This window comes from Pteropus vampyrus, unplaced genomic scaffold (genome assembly GCF_000151845.1).
Source record: "Pteropus vampyrus isolate Shadow unplaced genomic scaffold, Pvam_2.0 Scaffold57, whole genome shotgun sequence".
NCBI lineage: Eukaryota > Metazoa > Chordata > Mammalia > Chiroptera > Pteropodidae > Pteropus > Pteropus vampyrus.
This window is the reverse complement of record NW_011888838.1, coordinates 7272180-7292234: the sequence shown is the minus strand read 5'-3', so window position 1 is coordinate 7292234 and position 20055 is coordinate 7272180. Positions and strand designations below refer to the sequence as shown.

General features: G+C 35.1%; 1 non-coding gene across 1 annotated transcript; it reads left to right on the top strand.

Moving 5' to 3' along the window:
• Positions 1-19666: 19666 nt before the first annotated feature.
• Positions 19667-19772, top strand: LOC111740065. The gene has a single exon (XR_002780453.1). It is a non-coding gene; the product is annotated as a U6 spliceosomal RNA (small nuclear RNA).
• The last annotated feature ends 283 nt before the right edge of the window (positions 19773-20055 follow it).

Sequence of the window (20055 nt, the reverse complement as noted above, 5' to 3'; positions counted from 1 at the left end):
TCTTTCTTTTTTTTTTTTCCACTAATAGCTACTTGCCCTTCCCTGTTTCCTATAAAAATCATCCTTTTTGTGGATGGATGGCCCTTCTAGTTGCTAGATAGTATGCTGCCTGATTCATAAATTGCTTAATAAAGACAATTAGATCTCTAAATTTACTTAGTTGAATTTTTTTTAACAGTCCTAATTTTATTTTACCCTTTTCACGTGCTTACTTATTAAATCCCTAGGTATGTTCTAGCATTGTCGCCTCTCTGAAATTTTCTTCTAATTGCTTATTTTAAAAGAACCAAAAGAAAGAAAGAAAAAGCATTACTTTGGGGTTCAGAAGATCTTTTCTTTGAGGGGAAAAGAATGCGGAAGGATTTTTAATCATGCAGGTTTTTTCTTCTTTATATAGGAGAGGGCTTATGTGACAGATTACCTTACTGGTGTTTGACCAGAAACTTCTAGACTGACTGATCAAAATTATGCTTCTGGGAGAGGTTGAAATTGCAGTTAGGTCAAGTATTAAATCTAGTTTTGGGATCCAGTTTTAGCATGAATGATGCCATTTTGAGCCTGTGGTTTTGTCTTTAACGAGAGAAAAGGCTGAAGTAAAGAAAGGAAATTATTTGATTAGCTATAGCTTAAATCCTAGTTGGCTGTTTGCAGATTGGTCATCTTCAGGTCTTAATTTGGTAACTTTGAGAAGTTTATGGGCTTAGGTTTTGATTTGCTTACATAGGCCAACAGGGCATTTAGAGTTACCCCAGTCTAATGGCCTTTTTGTTAATTAATCTAACACAGCTAAAGGGAAGTGGTATAATTCATATTAGAGGGGAAAGAAATTTCTGTAGTCTTTCCTTCCTCTCTTGTAAAGAATGGAGACAACAAGCAGAAAAACACTAGATTAATTATTCTTCAGAAAAAAATCGAAACCACCCTCTCTTTTTTTTCTCCAAATTGAAACCAGGAGGAATGCAGAATTCTTACCATTTATACGTGTTTGGGCCAAACTTGCTTGAATGTTAAAGGACAATCTTCTTCAGTTGATAACTGGATTACACTTAAAAACAAATGCTTTTGAGGGAAATTAGCAGAAGCAGAAGAGAAATCTTTTTAGTGCTCCGTGTTTAAAAAAATCACTTTTAATTTTACCTATAACTGTAATAGAATAAAATAATCAGTTTTTCTGACTCTATCTTCTTAAACCTGCCCAGTTCCCATAACATGCTGGTTAGCAATTTTTCCTTAGCCTTACACATAGATATGCTAATCATTAAAGAAATCTAACCTGTAGCCTGGGAATTACTGAAACAACCCACCTGCTCGAAACTACCTCCCCAAAGATATAGAAAGGTATGTACAAATATATGATTGTTTATCAAAAGATTTATAAAAGCCCATGAGTGAGACTACAGCAACTGCAGTTTGGTGACCAAAAGCAAATCCTCCTTGAACGCTTGCTGCCATCCAGATGTCTGCAGTCATCAATCTCTTCCTGACCTCAAACCCCTCCCATTTTCCACTTTCCCCTGACATAAAAGAAACCTGAATTTGTACTTTCTGAAGATGGCTCTTTAGAATGCTAGCCTGCCGTCTTCTTAGCTTGCTGGCTTTCCGAATAAAGTCGCTTTCCTTGCTCCAGCTCCTTGTCACTTGACTTATTGGCTGTCATATGGTGAGCATTTTGAGCTTTCACTCGATGACACAACCACGTTGAATCATCTACATGTGCTTAACTGTTTCTCTAGGAGACACAGAGGTCCTTTAAGAACAGTTTTTGGTATAAATGATGATTAAGTCATAAATCAGTGAAAAAAATAAATCATTCAGTAAAAAAGTTACAGAATTTACTCCTATATCATTAAATATTAAATATGACCATGTTATTTTAAATTGATTATGTTATTTTTAAATATTTCATTGTATAGATGTGCTATTGGATATGGTTCAGTTGCAGTCTGTTCTATCTAGTTTAAAGAGAAAGGGTGTTGGATGGCTTAAATTCTTTTTGAAATTGTAGGAACAAGCTCTAAGCTTCTGGGAATAACTTCCACCTGCCAGATTTACAGGGCTAATCCTGTGACCTTCAGGCAACACTACCACTACTAGCAAGTGGTCAAAGAGCAAGGCTGCAAGGCTGCATGCAGCAGGGCTAAAAATTCTCCCTTTTCCTCCCAAAAAAGTATAGAGAGATTTAGAGAAGGCATTAAGGAGGAGGCTTGTTTTATTCATATTCAGTGATTTAGTGAGAAAAGAACTTATTCTTAATTCATCTTTGAAACTAGAGTATTTAATTTTTAAATAGGTTAAGACAAGACTCCATACATATGCATTATATTTAAGCAGCTATCTTTAAAGGCTATGTTTACCACAAGACTATAAACTGTCATCACTCTCCATCTAGTGGCAAGATAGATTAATTGAAATTAAGTCTCTAAGAAGAAATATTCTGAAACTTGAGTGCTAGAGCCAAATATTTAAAAAGCGAACAGTATTATCATATCAAATAAACTTCACCACTGTTTTGTTAAATTTTAATATAAATAAAAAACTCGTGTAAAGTAATCCATGATTGTAATTCGATATGATATCAGATCATCCAATTTGGAAATTAAAAGAATACCCTTTCTGGATGATAAACAGAATATTTATAACTACAGGCTTTTTCTGGAAAGCATTTTTTCTTAACATGGCAAACATTTATGATCTTAAAAATCTTGTTGCTCTTAAGAAAATGCCGAATTATTTTTTAATTGATGCAGGAAGAAGATTTAGAAAATATTGTTATGGCGCGAACGATTCTGAGACCCACGGAGCCAATTGAGATTAATTACGAGCCTTTATTAGCCGGCCGGCGACTGACTCTCTACCACGCAGGGCTAGAGGAGATCAGCCCCGAGCTTTCAGAGCAGGCAGCTAATAAAGCTCAAGACCATATCCTGGTGGTCTCCTGAACAAGCCAGCAGATTACAGAAGTGGAAGTTGGCTTTTAGCATATCTTTGCCCGGAACAACACCCTTAATTAACAAGTAAATGGATTACAGAAGCAGACATTGGCCATCTACATATTTTATACAATACACTTCCTAAACCACACACAAGCAAGTAGGACAACTTCTGATATCTAAAGATATTTCTTCCCTGTAGCTGACTTAGCTAGTTTGCTCACTTGAAAATTTTCCACCCTTAACAATATGTTGTCAATAAATTTAGAGCAAATCGACATCAGAATTGGGTCACTGGGCAGGAGATTTTTGGTACAAAAACTTTGTAATCTGTGAATATTAATTAGGATATGATGGTACTTATAACTAGGAAAGGTAGCTGATAATCCCAAGTTATGTGGCCACTCAGCATTGAGTCTATATCAGGTAGTTATAGTGAGCAAATATCTGTTCCAATATATTCAACTTCTTTTAGAATTAGTTGGTGTCTATGCTATCTGATTATTAAATCATTTAGATATTATTCCAGTGCACAAGAGACACAGGAAAAAATAACAAAGTAGGAGAAAAGAAAATATTATGAAAAGAAAGTAAGCAAACTGAGAAATCTTTAAAAGAGGAAGCCAAATGAATGGAACATATCAAACAAGATTTTTTAAAATGTGTAATAAATCACCTTAGAGGACTAAAGCAGGAGATTACAAACGTGAATCAAGAAAATCAGTTATGAAGGACCAACTGGAGATATTGAATATGAAAGATCAAATAGATGAAATAATAGAGTAAGTATAGTATCAGATATACCTTACTATTCTTTTGTGGATACTTTTTTTCAGAGTGAATACACTTGAAAAACAAAGTAGTAGTTGAAAGAGCAGGTCAGCTAACATTTCCAGAAGGAATTAGGAAGGAACAACATAGTACAAAGAAAACTGAAAGAAAGTTAAGACATATTGACAGAATTTTGCAAGATTAAAAATGATATTAATATCTAGATGGAAAGAGCACAAAGTGTTGAAATAAAAGAATTTTGAAGCTAAAATTTTTATCCAATGAATTATATGTAAGGCTGAACTAAGTTACTGTAAGAAACACAAGGCCTCAGAAGGCTGACACAAAAGATCCTATTCGTAAACACTGTGGGAGGAAGTGTTTGAGTAAGAAAAGGAATAAAACCAAGAGGTAATCTAACATGGAAAGTGTAAAAGAAACAAAGCTTTGTATTGAGTTCAGATCAGAAACTGCTGGCGGCATCTTTAATAAAAATAGCTGCAGGGACAGACAGGATTGGACTGCTTTCTTTACCCCAGAGATTTCATAGAGTATACACATGGCATATGTAGATGTGTATATTTATTGGAGGAAAAAAGGCCAAAAAATCTCTCATAAGTTTATTTACAATACCAGTTGTACATGTGAAAATGCACAATTTTCTATAATCAGAGGGATGAAGAAGTACAAATTAGTAGTTTCACGGGGATGTAGAGTACAGCAAAGGGAATATATTGATATTATTGTAATGGCTATACGTAGTGCCACATGGGTATGAGAGTAATCGGAGGGATCACTTCATAAATTATATAAATGTCTAACCACTGTACTATATATTGGAAAATAATACAAAATAAAGAAAATAAAATATGAAATAAATAAATAAGTAATAAATTAATTAAATAAAATATATAACACCTAGTACAGTATGAGGCACTGATCGATCAGAGCAGATACCAGCCAAAGTGCTGGAGCAGGTTGCAAGAGGCTCCTGTTGCACCCTTGACCTTGGGATTATCAGTACACTGGGGGTGCGCTTTGACAGCAGGGAGGCTCCAATGAGGGGCTCAGGATAGCATCTGTTTACTAATGGATATGGAATTATTCAAAATTTTAACATGTATGATCATGTATACTGGCAGAAAAGCAACATACCTTCATGTTTGATCACATCATGCAATTTTCTAAAATACACTTTACTTGTTTTTTGGAGCAAACCTTGGGTAGATGCTATATTCCTGAGAGATTAAGACAATCTCTGTATTAAAAAAATTAGTGTATTGGAGAAACTTATCTTCCTTTTATTTAAGTCAGAAAATATAAGTAGGGGATATTAAGTAATAGTAAAGGGGAGAGTATAATCGAATATAAGCTTACTCAAGAAATTTATCTAACAAGTCAGCTTTCATAGTTTTTCACTAGGCTTACTGGATTGTAAATATTCAGTACCATTTTCTCTCCTATATTTTAAAGAAAGGCAATTTAAAACATGGAACCTATTAAGCCATTTTTTAAAAAAGCAACCTAAAGGATAGTTTTCTCTCATTGTAGGCCTCAACCAAACTGCAGACTGGAGTTAAGCCCAGTAGATCTCAGCAGAGCCACAGCTTCCAGCAGACTGGTCTGAACGCTCATGAGTGAGAAATAAACATTTATTATGTCATTGAGTTGTGCGGTTGTTTGTTACATAGCAAAACACATTCCTTTCTCAATTTTGTATTTATTCATGATTTATTTTATGTACACTGAATTTCTATATATTAAGCATTGCTATAAAAATCCAAAACTTTTTTTAAAAGATCAGTTAGATTGATTAGACAATTGTTTCTGATAAAATTAATCAGGAAAGAAAGAAGATGCAAATAAATAACAACACCCATGAAGTTTGCATTCTATTGTCAAAACAAAAGAATACACAAATAAACAGGGAAATCCAAATGGCTAGTATGCAAATGAAGACTTATTTACCCTTACAAATAATCAGAGAAATGCAAATTAAAACCCCAATCAGAAAGTCTGATAATATCAAGTAGTGATGAGGATGTTGAGAAATAAGAAACCTCCCATCCAGCTTAAGTGAAAGTAAACTAGTTCAATCATGCCAGAGAACAACTTGGAAGTACTTGGTAAATCAACTATATTTATATTTTCTATAGGAAGTAGCAATTACATCATAGGTCTCTTACACATGTTGCTAAGAATATTTTTCACACAACTGTTTGTGGCAATTAGAATAGAGGAAGCCTAGATGTCTATCAGGAGAAGAATAAGAAGTAAAATAAAAGGTAGACCCATAATAAATGTTCTAGATTAATATATAGCTAGATGAATCTTATAATAGCATGGCAAGTGGAAAAAAAGAAACAATATGAGATTTATAAAAGAATACCTTTCAAAGACATTACATGCACATATCCAGAAAACAATACTACATTTATTTTAAGATACATGTGTATCTAAATAAACATAGAAATGGCAAACTAAAGAGGCATATACTAAATACACAAGTGTAGGAGAGAGAAGATGATGGATGGATGAAAAAAATAGTAAAATAAAATTATGAAAGAGAGAAAAAGGCATTGAACAGATGCTGCCAATGCACTACGAAAAAGAGAGTGTGATTAATTCAATTTTGTGCACTCGATAGTCTAAAAATAATAATACATGGTAGGACCTGGAGTATGGAGTCTAGGGTAAGTTGAGAGAGAAAATGAAAGTCATTGCTATCTGAGGATGAGGACAGTGAATTCTCACGTTTCCGACGATCCCGGGCTCTTAGAAAAAGATAATAAACATCACAGTAGTTATATTTTAATATAACGAGATAAGCTATAAAGCTCTTATGGACATATTTATATGTATTAGTAAACATAAACATAGAAAATATATTTAAAAAGAAAGTGATTGTGGGTTCCAGGCCTGGCTGGTCCCAGGACTGGCTGTGATCCAGGCTTGCGGCTAGGAATAGGATCCCGGATTTAGAATATTACAGTAGTGTCATAGGGTACCTGCGCCTAACGTATGTGAACATAATTCAGCTTATTGCATCACGCATGTGTGGCAGAATGCCACTATTGTACTGTGATATATATATAGCCCATGTGGTCCCCTGGGAAGAAGAGAAGCAGAAGCAGAAGCGAGTTCCCTGCAATAGAAGCATACTCCCCGCAATAAAGTTGATGCCTGCTGTTTTATTCTCATGTCGGCCCCTTGTGCATTCTTTCGAATGGGCATCTCACCACTGAAAACCTTCCCTTCTCAATCAGCTCAGCACTGACAATGATGTACCATGTTCATCCAAAACCTCACTTATCAACATGACGTATATGTTGATTTTTTTCACAGTGGAATTTCTTTTGCAAGTATCTTGTTAATTAGTATAACGTGATGCTTAAATTGCATTCATAGATTTTAATGTGATATCATTAGAAATTACTTCAACTGAAGGTATCATTTTATCTTTCTTTAATTATCATTAATGACTTTGAAAAAGAGTTATCTTTGGAGCTCAGCACCTCTCAAAATTATTTGTCTTACACTTTCCCTGTGCTCTGTGTACTTATTGTCTTGCATCTTTTGAGTGATTACCAAAGAAAAAGAAGGCAGTATAGTATACAGTACAGCTTATTAAAAGAAATGGCTAAAATAATATTTTCTTAAGTTGAATGTGAATATTAAGAAGATATTATGCTTCCATGTAGAATAGTCAATTACATTCAGTGTGTTTTAACATCGCTGGTTGCTCCTTAATTGATGATGTAGTGAATGCTCCTCATGGGGAAAAATGCCAGCTTTGCATCTCAGGGAACCTAAAAAATATCTTTGGCTGCTGATTTCAGTACTTCAAAAAGTTTAAAGAGAAGTGTGTGGGGGGTGTGTGTGTGCGTGTGTTTTAGGGTGAAAAAGGATAGACCATTTGCGAAAGAATAAAGCTTATATCATCCGAGGTGATGATAACAATCCAGCTGTTATCCATTTCTTTCATCTTTTAACTAGTCAACAAGACTAGCTTACTTATTTCTTTGATTACGTGAATTGAGAATAGGTTCTGAAAGATTACCGATGGAAACTGGTTATTAAAGTAAATTGGTTTGTATTCATTCTGTAAATGGAAGGTGATGTTGCTTTTCTCTTTATTTTCATGATAATTATGTTTATTTTTTCTGGTTATTTCATGTGAATTTTTATATGTATTGCATTTCAAAATGCTTTTGCTGTTGCAAAAATGATTATTTTGAAATCCAAAGATAGATGGACAAGCTAATCCTTTGAGATCTCATTGTGTTGGAACTATAAGGTCCTGCTTATTTTTCGTAGCATTTGCCTACTGGTTGTTAATTGTTGTTACCAGTTCTTCATGATTTGTTTCCCAAAGAAATAAGATTTGTGAGACTTAGTTTCACTTCTGATTTTGATCCATTCCTCTAGGTCAGGCTAAGTCACAAACTTCCTAGTTCACTGCCCCAAACACCCTGCTTCACTGTCACAATAAGCAAGGTAACTTTCTCTCAGAAGATCAATCATTCAATTCACTGATTTAATTGAATAATTACTAATTACTAATTTAATTACTAATTTAGCACTGGTAGCAGGGCATTTCCTTTGTTATTCTGTGTAGGAAGAAATATTCTTCAGAGATCCACAGTTATTTTACCTCATAATGTAGAAAGGTCATGTGTTCTTTTATGAAACATCTAAAATTTCGAAGTCTCTATTTACAACAGAAAACAAGCAATGTTAATTTTTATTTTATTTTTTTTTACCTTTTTCCCTTAAGTTGTTTGACATGACTCCATATGAATATGGGTAATCCTTCTGCTAGATCAGGAACTATAGCTTCAATAGTTAAGGTGAACGGATAGAAATCCATCCACATATACTATATTTTTAGAAATTTAGAGTTGCTATCAGCAATCTTCATCAAAAACTATTAGTTAAAAATGGAATTGTACATATGGGGCGAGGTATGTAGGCTCATATCTTTGAATAGACTAAGATAATGTTGAAATTAAATGAATATTTTGACATAAATCTGTATAAAAATAATATATCTCAAGAATTTATTAATATAATCTTGATATTAAAATTGACTTAATAATATCAGTAATTGCAACTTCTGAGAGCTTTCCAATTCATAAAATACTTTCACATACATCATTTTAGAGGAGGGAACTATTTTATTGACTTCTATCCCTTGAAATCCCAAATTGCCAGATAGCACGGTAAGTGTCTGAAGTAAATATTTACCTTTTGTTATTGCATTTTTGCTCAGAGTACAAACTCCTTTTCTATATTTGGGGACTTCTCTACCATAAGCATCTTTGACAGAAGACTTATGGGCCATATGCACTATATTTTATCATCCTTTTCAGCTATGGAGCAGAAACATGACCTGGGCTCAACTAAATAGCTGCATTCACTAGATTTTGCATTGAGAGCTAGTGATGCAAAGGAACGGAAATAGTGGAGAATCTATTCTGACAGTGAAAGTAGCATGTAAGCAACAACTTGTTCTGGGATACTAGTGGAGATAGAACTAGTGTGGCATATTGTGTCCAGTGCCAGAGGTGGGTGGCTATGCAAGTGGTGGCATCCAGCATTCGCCCATGATGGAAACAGTCCCCTCATGCCCCTAGATCCATGTTTCAGTTGTGGTCCTGGCTGCTGCCTAGTGTTCTTTGTACCTTCCAATTTCAGAATGTGGTTCTTTAGCTTCCATGGCATTTCTTTTAGCTATATAATAATCTTTCAATAAACTACTTTTCTACTTAAATTTAAAGTGAGCTTCTGTTACTTGCAATAATAACCCTGACTAATAAAAGATAGAACTGATTTACATATCTCTATAACCTTATGAAGTTAAGTTTTCTGAATATTGTTTACATATCAGGAAACAAAGATTAAGAAACATTAATTAACTAAATGTTTGGCTAAGATCAAACATTTAGTAAGAACTAAGAGCCAATATTCAAGTATAACTACTCTGAATCTAATTTAGGGGCTCTTTTTCCCTTTTCATTGAGTGGCAGAGATTGGCTACATGTTGAACATTACTTTTTCATTTTACTAAGCACACAGGAAGCTTGCATTTCACAGCCTCTCATGTCATTACTTTAGGTCCATGTAACTGAGTGAAAAGTGATGTTGATTACTTCCTGAGCTGGCCAGGAAAATACCTCCTCAATCTTGTACATACTCTCTTTCCGTCCAAGTGGTTGGAAGTAAAATGGAAGAGCCTCACTATTGAAGAAATTCAAATCTCCGAGTCATCACTTGTAATAGAGTCACTTGGACAAGCTTCCTGAGCCACATCATGAACTGGAGACAATTTTTTTTCCCTTATGTTAAACCACTTTGGTGTGAGGGTTTATTGTTAAAGCAGCAAGTGATCTTTTATTAATGCAGAAAATGGCAACAAGAAGTGAGTGAGGTACTGACACAACAAAAACCTAAAATATGTGGTAATGGCTCAATTACCAGCTGTGTTAGTGAAGAAATAGTTACTAGATAACTATGTTATATGGTGGCATTTCTTTTTCTTTCTTTCTTTCTTTCTTTCTTTCTTTCTTTCTTTCTTTCTTTCTTTCTTTCTTTCTTTCTTTCTTTCTTTCTTTCTTTCTTTCTTTCTTTCATTTCTTTCTTTTTTTTTTAGGTAAATTTGTTTCCTGCCTTTCCTTACAAGGCAGACTATGTGTCAATTGGGCTTGTAGCTCTACAGAAAGAGCTTAGAAAATCAAATGTTAGCAGGGGGGACTATTGACTCATTGGGCATATAGTTAAACAAAAGAGAGATGATACCAGGAGAAAATTGGCCAATTGGTACATAGAAATGATAAGAAGGGGAGAGAGAACAGAAATTCAGGGCCTTCCATAATGAAGAGTCCCAATGTCTAAACTCTAAACAGTAAGAAATAGGCTTACTAAAAGATGTGAATGAAAAAAGTTAAGTATAACTTGATGGTTGGATAAAGGGACTCATGTCAAAGATAAGATTATGAGTATGTCCTTCATTTGCTTAAGATAGACTCAAGGTTGCTGTCATTGAATAAAAAAGGAACTATAGGGTGGAGAAGCAACACAAATCAGAATGAGGAATCATGTGAAGGAAAAAACTATTGGTGTGGTTATTGGCACATGGAATTGCTTGGAAATATAAAAATATTGAATTTTTGAAATAATTTTGCCAGTGAAAGTATGAAAATGCAGTAAAAAACATTTGAGATATTAGGATTTAAAACAACCTGCAGATCCCCAACCTGGAAACAGGAGGCAGGTTTTTAAATCTAAACAGCCTCTACCAAAAGGCATGTTTCCCAGTAACTACTTCAGATGTAGTCCAGGAGAATAATGAACAAGGAGGAGCCTTCCAGAGGTGCAGAACACTGGATAATGAAGTTCTCTTCAGGAAACAATGAGTCTAATCAAGAATGCTCCCTGCCTCTAAGAAATGTCTGCCTAGTGAGATTTCAAAACTGGTTAAAACCAGTGACAGCTGTGTTTTTATTCTCCTAACAAATGGAAATGTTTCTTGTGGTTATCTTATCCCTACTCCACTATTGCAATTAGACATGTGTTTGGATATAGATCACTTACTTGTCTTTTTCGTTCTTAGGTATCTAGAGCCTGTGGCATCACGTCTTAACAAGATAGGAAGGACTGCATATTCACTGGAGAGCCTGGATTTTGAGTTGATTCAGTTAGTGGTTAAAGGTTTTGAACTAGTGTTTCATGTGTTGAATAAAAGGGATGAGTGGCTAGAAAGGAGGACTGTGGCAGAGACTAGCTAGATGCTCACTAATCTTATTTCTTTCTCTTGGGCATATGGAAATGCTGTATTTCAAAGTGTCTCTTGCAGTTAAAAGCAAGATGGAAGCCATATGACTAGTAAATAGTCTTGTGGGCTGAATTCATTTGTGCTAATTCTAGACCAGGCTCCTTAAACATCCTTCACAATCTTTCATAGATTCTATCCATTGTCCTATTGTTACCATTGGGACATTCCAAATTCTAGTGTTGCCCAGTAATACCGAGGGGTACTTGGTTCTTTTTGCGGATGCAGTAAACAATTACAGATCCCTGAGATTTAGAAAAAGTAAGATTTATTAAAGTACGTTTCAAGAGATAAATGAGTTTGATAAAAGTTTGTTCCAAGGGAGGGGTGTACAGCGAAGAGGGCTGTAACCCCACAGAAGTGGGGAGGTCTGTATTATATTAGGGCAGTGATGGGAGGTTACAAGGGTGGTCCTGGATGATTGGCACATTTGGTCATTTTGATTTACTTTTGGTTGTTATATAACTTTTTGCCTACTGTGCATGCAGTTATCCAGAATTCAGTCTTAATTCAGTTATAATTAGATTCATGAACTTCTGGACATAGACATGATATTATAATGATGATATAATAAGGCTGAAGTTAAAAGAAAGTCGAAGTAGTCCTCACTGAGCATTTGTGGCAGGACCAAACTGACTATTTTATGGCCTTCTTTACTCCCTTGTTCCTCAGGATGTAGGGGTGATTTATAACTATAAAATGGGTTTTCCAGCGAGGTCTATGGAAGGTCTTTGGGCCGGGCCTTTGCTCCTTTGTTCCTCTGTTGCTCATGTCTGTTTAACTATCTACATCATGACTGTAAGCAAAGGATTCTGACAGAGTGGAGCTTCTTTGAGTCAACACTGGGAAGAAAGTCACTGAAGAGAGCTACCAGACCAACTTTGGACTGTGACTTTATCAAGTCACTAAGATTTAGGGATGGCAAACAGAATAATTGTCATATTTGAAGATATGATACAGAAGAAATTATGTGAGCACATTCAATAAATTTGCATATATGATTAATAAGTAATCTTTGTACAATCTGAATTTTATCTGTTGAAATGTTGGAAAAGATAGGGGACCATATAAAAAGGAATTATTGGATTCCTTAAAATATCGCAGAGTATATTCAAAGCATAAATAGGATCACTAGTGAAGAAATAGAAAAGTAGAGATGAATGATTAGCTCTTCAAAACAGAATGAAAACCAGAAACAAACAAGGGGAAGATAAGAAGTGGTACTAGACAGTGATTCCCAAGCCTGGGAATGGGATGAGAGGAAGAATAGGAGAGTCATGTAAGTGACCTGAAAAATTTTTGTGGCTAAGAAGTGGAAAGTTTCAGTGAGTCCTATGGATGGGATTTATGTGTTACCAGCAGTTGTCTTACCCAAGGAACAGCCTGTGTGCCAAGGAGATTAAAAGGTTCAGAACCGTGCATATAAGACATGATTGGTTAAGAATTCCTAAGGAAAAAGTTTAGTCAGTGCGTAAGGTGATGGAAATCTGGTTTTAAGAGAAGTGAATTATTGGAGAGTTTGTAAAGGAGAAAGAAAAATTAATTTTTTAAAGGGGAGTCAGATTTGCTGACTTTTTAAACTTTATCAGTTTCTATCTTTAGAAATATACTACATTCACATTATGTTTTACAGCATTTGCTACATTTCCTTTTAAGATTTATCTTTTTCCAAACGATATTTGCACGCCAATGTTTATAGCAGCATTATTCACAGTGGCCAGGACATGGAAGCAACCGAAGTGTCCTACGTTAGATGATTGGCTAAAGAAGCTCTAGTATATATATACAATGGAATATTACTCAGCCGTAAGAAGAGATGAAATGCTGCCATTTGTAACGATATGGATGGACCTCGAGATAATCATGCTAAGTGAAATAAGCCAGACTGAAAAAGCTGAAAATCACATGATATCACTTATATGTGGGATATAAACCTAAAAGCAACAAATGAACAGGACAAAGAAACAGAGACTCATGGACATGCACTATACACTAGTGGTTACTAGTGGAGGGTGGGAGAGGGAGGAGATAGACAGGGTAAAGGGAGTCAAATATAGGGGATGGAGGAGGGTGAAGTGGGTAAAGGGGATCAAACATCTGGCAGCTGAAGGAAACTGGACTATAGGTGGTGAACACACAATAGAATATACAGATGTCAAATGATAATGTACATCTGAAAATTATATGATTGTATTAACCAATGCTACCCCAATAAACTTAATTAAAAAAAGAAAAAAAGAAATTATTTAATAAACAAATGCGGCATGTAAGAAAATAAAGCACTTTGATCTAATTTTCCTTAAAAATAAACCAATAATACAAATACAAAAAATAAAATTTATCCCTTGCATAAAGAGATAAATTCACTACTTTAGTTTTGCTTATTTATCATTCCTAGTGTTCAGAGCATTTAACGTGCACTGTATACTATGAGTGTTAGAGGTTCTAGTCTTTAAAGAGTTTGTAGTTCATTCCAACAAAAAACTGTTAAGCTCTTATACTGTACTCAGCAGTGAGGATATGAAGATGAGTAAATTATAACCTCTACCCTCAAGGAGTGAACAGTCAGTTTTTAAGGAGGACTATTATTCTGCATCCAATTCCAATGTGTGAGTCCCCTACCTCACCTCCCCCTCCCTGCACTATCAAGCAATTCTCTGACACCAGCTGAGTGTCCCACAATTCAACTTAATTCTGATATTTATCTATCCAGAGATAGCATCGGAATCTACAGGTTAAGAGCTCAGTCCTAGCAGAGACTGCCCTCCACTTAAGATTCCAATCACAAGTCTAGGTTGTTACCTCTGCTTCTGACCATCTGGCTATCTGGCTATCAGGAGTTCCCACGACCCCTTCTTGGATTAGATTAATTTGCTAGAGCAGCTCACAGAATTTAGGAAATCTGTTAACTCACTAGATTACCAATTTATTGCAAAGGTTGTTAAAGGATATGAATCAACAGACAGAAGAGATACATAGAGTGAGGTTCTGAATAAACTGGCATCTGTCCCCATGGAGATGGGGGCCACATGGAAACATTCTGATTCAGCATCCTGGAAGCATTCTGAAGCCTAACCTTTCATTAAATAGGCATGACTGATTAAATCATTGGCCACTGGTGCTTGAACTCAATCTCTAACCATTCTCCCCTTCCTGGAGGTCAGGAAGGGTTCAAATCTCTAATCACAAGGTTGGTTCCCCTGGCAACAAGCCTCCACCCTTTAATGACCTACAGGCTTTACAAAAGTCACTCATTAACATAACAAAAGACACCTTTATGGCTCTCTTCACTAAGGAAATTCCAAGGATTTTAAGAACTCTGTGTCAGAAACAGGGATGAAGACCAATATATATTTCTTATTATAAATCACAATATCACAAGGATCTAGATATTATTGTAATCCAGTGAAACAGTTAGCATAGTGGTTAAGCGCATGGACTTTTAAGCACTCTTAAGCCAGGTTTCCTGAATTCAAAACCAGTTATTTAATTTACTGGGTATATGACCCTTGAAGAGGTACTTAAAATTTATGTGCACAATGAGGATAATAATAGAACCTTCCTCATAGAGTTACTTTGTAAATGAGTTAACATATCTAAAAACCTAGAGCAATATCTAGCACATAGTAAACATTGTATGTATTAACTATGATTATAATGGAACAACCTATAATGTATTTGGGGACAAGAAGAAGGAATAGCCTAATTTAGTCTGCAGGGTGGAGAAGAACCTTGGAAGGGCTGGACTTCACAGACGAAGGGAGTGAGATGGGTATTAAATTATATGAAAATTAATAAAGGAGACCCAAAACAAATTGGGGGACCTGTAGAGGGTGCTGTCAAGTCTTACCACTCATTGGCAGTTGACCCAAACAGGAAGAGACATGCCTTGCATTTCCAACAGGCCCAACCAGTGGAAAGCTACTACACCTCAAACTCCCAGTTTCCTCCCATGAACTGTTTGTTTATAATGGCCTCTTTCAATTTCCCCTTTCTTCTACAAAAGAATGTTTCTCTCTGTCTTCTCTGGACTTGCCAATTATTTTGCCATAGCTTGCATGCCCCGAATTGCAATTGTCTACTATTCCTGAATAAACCCATTTTTGCTGGTAAAATAACTGTTTATTTTTAAGTTCAACAATCACATTTGAGGGGTTTTATAGACTGTGTCAATTTTACAGAATGTGGTCAGGATGAATCCTGGTCTGGATGAATTCTTTAGCATGAACTCATCATTCAGAGGATGACACCATGCCAAATGGGTATTTATGCCTATTGAGGTCTTATGTAAATAGTTAGATCTGACTAGAAGCAGCTTGATTACATTCAGCTTAATGCTTAAAACTTGGTCTATAATGCCAGTTTCTCTGTCGGTCTCCCCTTTTTTATATAGCACTCATAATAGTTATATAGTTTAAATCGTTATTTTAAGTAGAGGATTAACTCACACTTAAGAAATTTTATTTTCATACTACTAGTTTTAAAACTTGCTCAACTTAGTAATAACAACGACTCCTCACTTGAGGGTTTTGTGGTGGTTTCTGAGAAATGAAGCAATGACAAAAAGATGTCTAAATCACACATCATACTTTCGATTGACTATTTTAGCTAAAAGAGTACAGATCAACCAACTTCTGAGAGGTCTTTTCTAGGTAAGAATGAAACAATTTGCCAATCCACTGAAAAATGACTTCCTCTTCTCTAAATAAAAGAGATTCTTCACTTTCTGAAAATGAGAAAACTCTTAACTTCTCAATTTTATTCCCAAGGATTTTCAAAATTTTATGTTTTATTATAAATTAGTTTGTACAGCATTTAGTAGGCTAAAAACAAAGGGAGGGAAGCCAAAGAGAAAAAGCAGTTTTCAGCATTCGCCTCAGGGCTTTTCAACCAAAGCACCACCCTGCTTCTTTTGAGGTGACTACACCCTCTTTTCTCTCCAGTAAATGTACAAGCATTTGTCTCTCTGACAAAGTCTCATTGTCAGAGAATTTCAAGATAGAGATCTCTGAGTTAAAATTGCAAATTATATGCATCCACCCACCTTAATATTATAATTACTGTCTTGGGGCTTTTAAAAAATAACTACACACATCAACAGTTTCATAACTACTTCAGTGAGTAGTAAGATCAGTAAGCAAACTCTTAGAGAAATTACGTGACCACAGTTATTAATGTACACATTGTTAAAATGCTCAAATGTTGTTATGATGGAACCAAGGGGCTAAGTTCAAAGATTCTATCAACATGATGCTGTTGGTTTGGCACTTCAGAACTAAATTAAAAGGGTTTGTAAGGATTGTTGCCTTAGATGTATACTTTAGGGTTTTCCTCATAAAGAACACCATGCAGTATTTGGGGGCAACATTAAGAAATTTTCCCTTTAAGAACCACAGCTAAAGTTATAATCTGGTAGCTGCTTTGTTATGTCTTTGTATGATAACTAGTCTAACTAGTCACCAACATTTTTTTCTCTATTAATTTTACTTTGGTCAAGTATTTCCTAGAATGAAATTAGAAGACAAGAATTTCCTGCATATATGTGAATTCACTTATTATGAAACAATGTATAACATTATAGACTATTAGAATTGAGAAAGAGCATAAAAATGTTGATTTTACTATTTATTTGGTCCAAGAGGTCAAGTGACTTATACATGCTGGTTGTGTAGAGCCTGTAAATTTTCTTGTTATTCCTGGGCCCTTTAGTTCAATTTCTTACTCAAATTAACGTTATTTAAGTTGTCGAACAGTTCATTGAGTAGTTCTTGATACTGTGAATAAATTGGGCTTGCTCTCTCCATTCCACTCTTCTCCACCTTTTTTTTTTTTTTTTACTGTCATTTACCCTTACATAAAAAGATAAGACTTGGTTTAGCAGCTCACTTTAGTAGCAGTGGTGAATTTGCTTAAGTCTGAACCAAAGCTTACCCAGCTGGGCCCAGAACATCCTTCTATATCGTTGATATAATACCTTTTCATTTGTTGATTTATTATTTTTTGCAGTGTACTTCAGTCTTTTTATTGTGCTTGTGTCTTACATTTTCTCCCTGTATGTTCCTTAGGACTCAGGCTATAAAAATAAACAATTTCATCACCAACATCCTTTTAGAAATAACATAATTATTACTTTTTTCTTATATATTTATTGCAAACGTTTGGAAAAATCAAACAGAAAGAAGAAAAGATTTTATATATGAGATAATTGTATTTTTGGAGAAAAAAGAAACTTCGTGTTTGTTTTCAATCTATAAATAGTAATAAATATTCATTGCAGAAACTTCAGACAATACTGATAGTCAAAAATACATTAATAAGGGGTGGCTCCATAGTGTAGTGGTTAGCACGTCTGTTGTACAAGCAGAAGATCCTGGGTTCACACCCCAGATGGCGGCACAAACCTTACCCCTGGAGTGGGGGGCTCAGGCCCCGGGGGCATGCTGTGAGCATGTGGGAGGAGACGCCCTGCCTTCAGAGATCCAGTTCTTAAGGGGAAACGGCAACATCCATAGATCAGGGGTGGAAGTTGGGGCAAGGGAGTGGTGCGGTATTAAGGAGGGAGGAAAATAAGTTAATAAATAATCTGAATAAGAAATATATTTTACACCCTTTTTATTTCATTTAATGCTAGTGCATTAACACTTTGTCATATGTATTGTAAATATTTCTCCTTTTTGTAAGTTGCCTTTTCATCTGGTTTATGAATTTTTAGGAGTAGATTGTGATTATGTAACCTTGTTATGAGAAGATATTAGACAGAAACAGATGATTGGTCTGGGAGAAGCAGATTGAGTCGAGGGCATGAATGGTGATTTTTGGATTGGATTAGAATGAGGATGATTGGTTTACTTTTTTGAACAATGATATTACAATTTTGGTACTATAGCCTCTACTATAGTCATGTACTACTTAACAATGAGAGTAAATTCTGAGAAATGCATCGTTAGGTAATTTCGTTGTGTGAACGTCACAGCGTGTACTTACACAAACCTATATGGTATTGCCTACTACTGTAATTGTGTGTGCTACACTTTTATATGATTGGCAGCACAGTAGGTTTGTTTACACCAGCATCACCATACACATGTGAGTAATGCATCTGCTCTGACGTTATGACAGCTACATCATTAGATGATAGGAATCTTTCAGCTCTATTGTAATCTTATGGGACTACCGTTACATATGTGGTCTGTCATTTACAGAAACATTGTTATGTGGCACATGACAATATTTCTAACTCTCAAATAACCCTTTAAACAGCTATGACCATACTTAAGTCACAAATCTACTAAAATGACAGAGGCAGGATTACAAACCAGGTTTGTCCAACTCCAAGGTCAATTTTTATGACTGTGCCACACTACTTCTAAAGATTACATAAGTGTTCTATCATCCCAATGTTCCTTCTGTGTTTTTTTAAATGCTTTCCTGGTAGTCCATACAGTTGATGTTCCATAAACTCACCATTATTAAGTTTATTATTCAATCACATAGAGAAGACACAAAGGAACAGAAAGAATAAGTATCTTGCGTAAGAGTACTCAGCTAGTAAAACTACTCCAGAAAAAGGGAAGGAGGCCAAGAATACTAAAACCGACTCTATCAATCTTTTCATCCTATGTTTCTTCCTTTGCTTTTTATACCTAGAAAATCATTCTCTGCCTCGAGACGAGGGATAATCAGTTGTTTTCTTCTAATTGTTTCTAGTGCTTGTTTGTACATTTATATTTAACTCAAGGTAATCTGGAATATATTTTGGTGAGAGAAATGAATTAGAGGTTTTTTCCTAAGGTGAGGATTTGATAAAATGATTCAAAGTTTTATCTGGAAGAATATACAAAGATAATAGCTGAGAAATATTTGAAAAAAAGAGCGTTTGAACAGGAAACTAGTATTGCCAGAAACTAAAAAAATTGTAATTATACAATAATTAAATCAGCATGCACTATTTTAAGAATAGCATCAACTCTGTTCAGTATAAAGAAATAATTAAAATAATGTGAAAATCTATTTTTTTCCCCAAAGAGCATATTAGTTTATTAATTTGAGATTTGGTAATTTTTTCAGATCTAGATAATATCTAAATAATAATTTAAAAATGCAAACACCCAAAATAAAAATCCTAGCAAGCTTAGTGCCTGCTTCCACTGCACATATACTAAAATTGGAACCTTATAGGGAAGATTAACATGGCCCCTGCCAAGGACAACAAGCAAAATTGCGAAGCGTTCCCTATTTTTCAATTATGCAGCATGAATACTATACCTCAATAAAACTAGAAACAAAAGTCTAAGCCTAAATTTTCTCATAACAAGCCTGGTTCTTAATGAATTGTGACAGTGAAATAATCCTTTTTGATATGGTACAATTGCTACAGCTGTAAACATAGGTATCATGGCAGATGTTGACTACATGGCTCCTCAGCTGATGAGCACACACTCACCGCCTCTGTTTCTGTAGGGGAGACTCTTTCTGCATCTTCCGCACTCCTGACTTAAGGTACATCTGAAGGCAGATCCATCT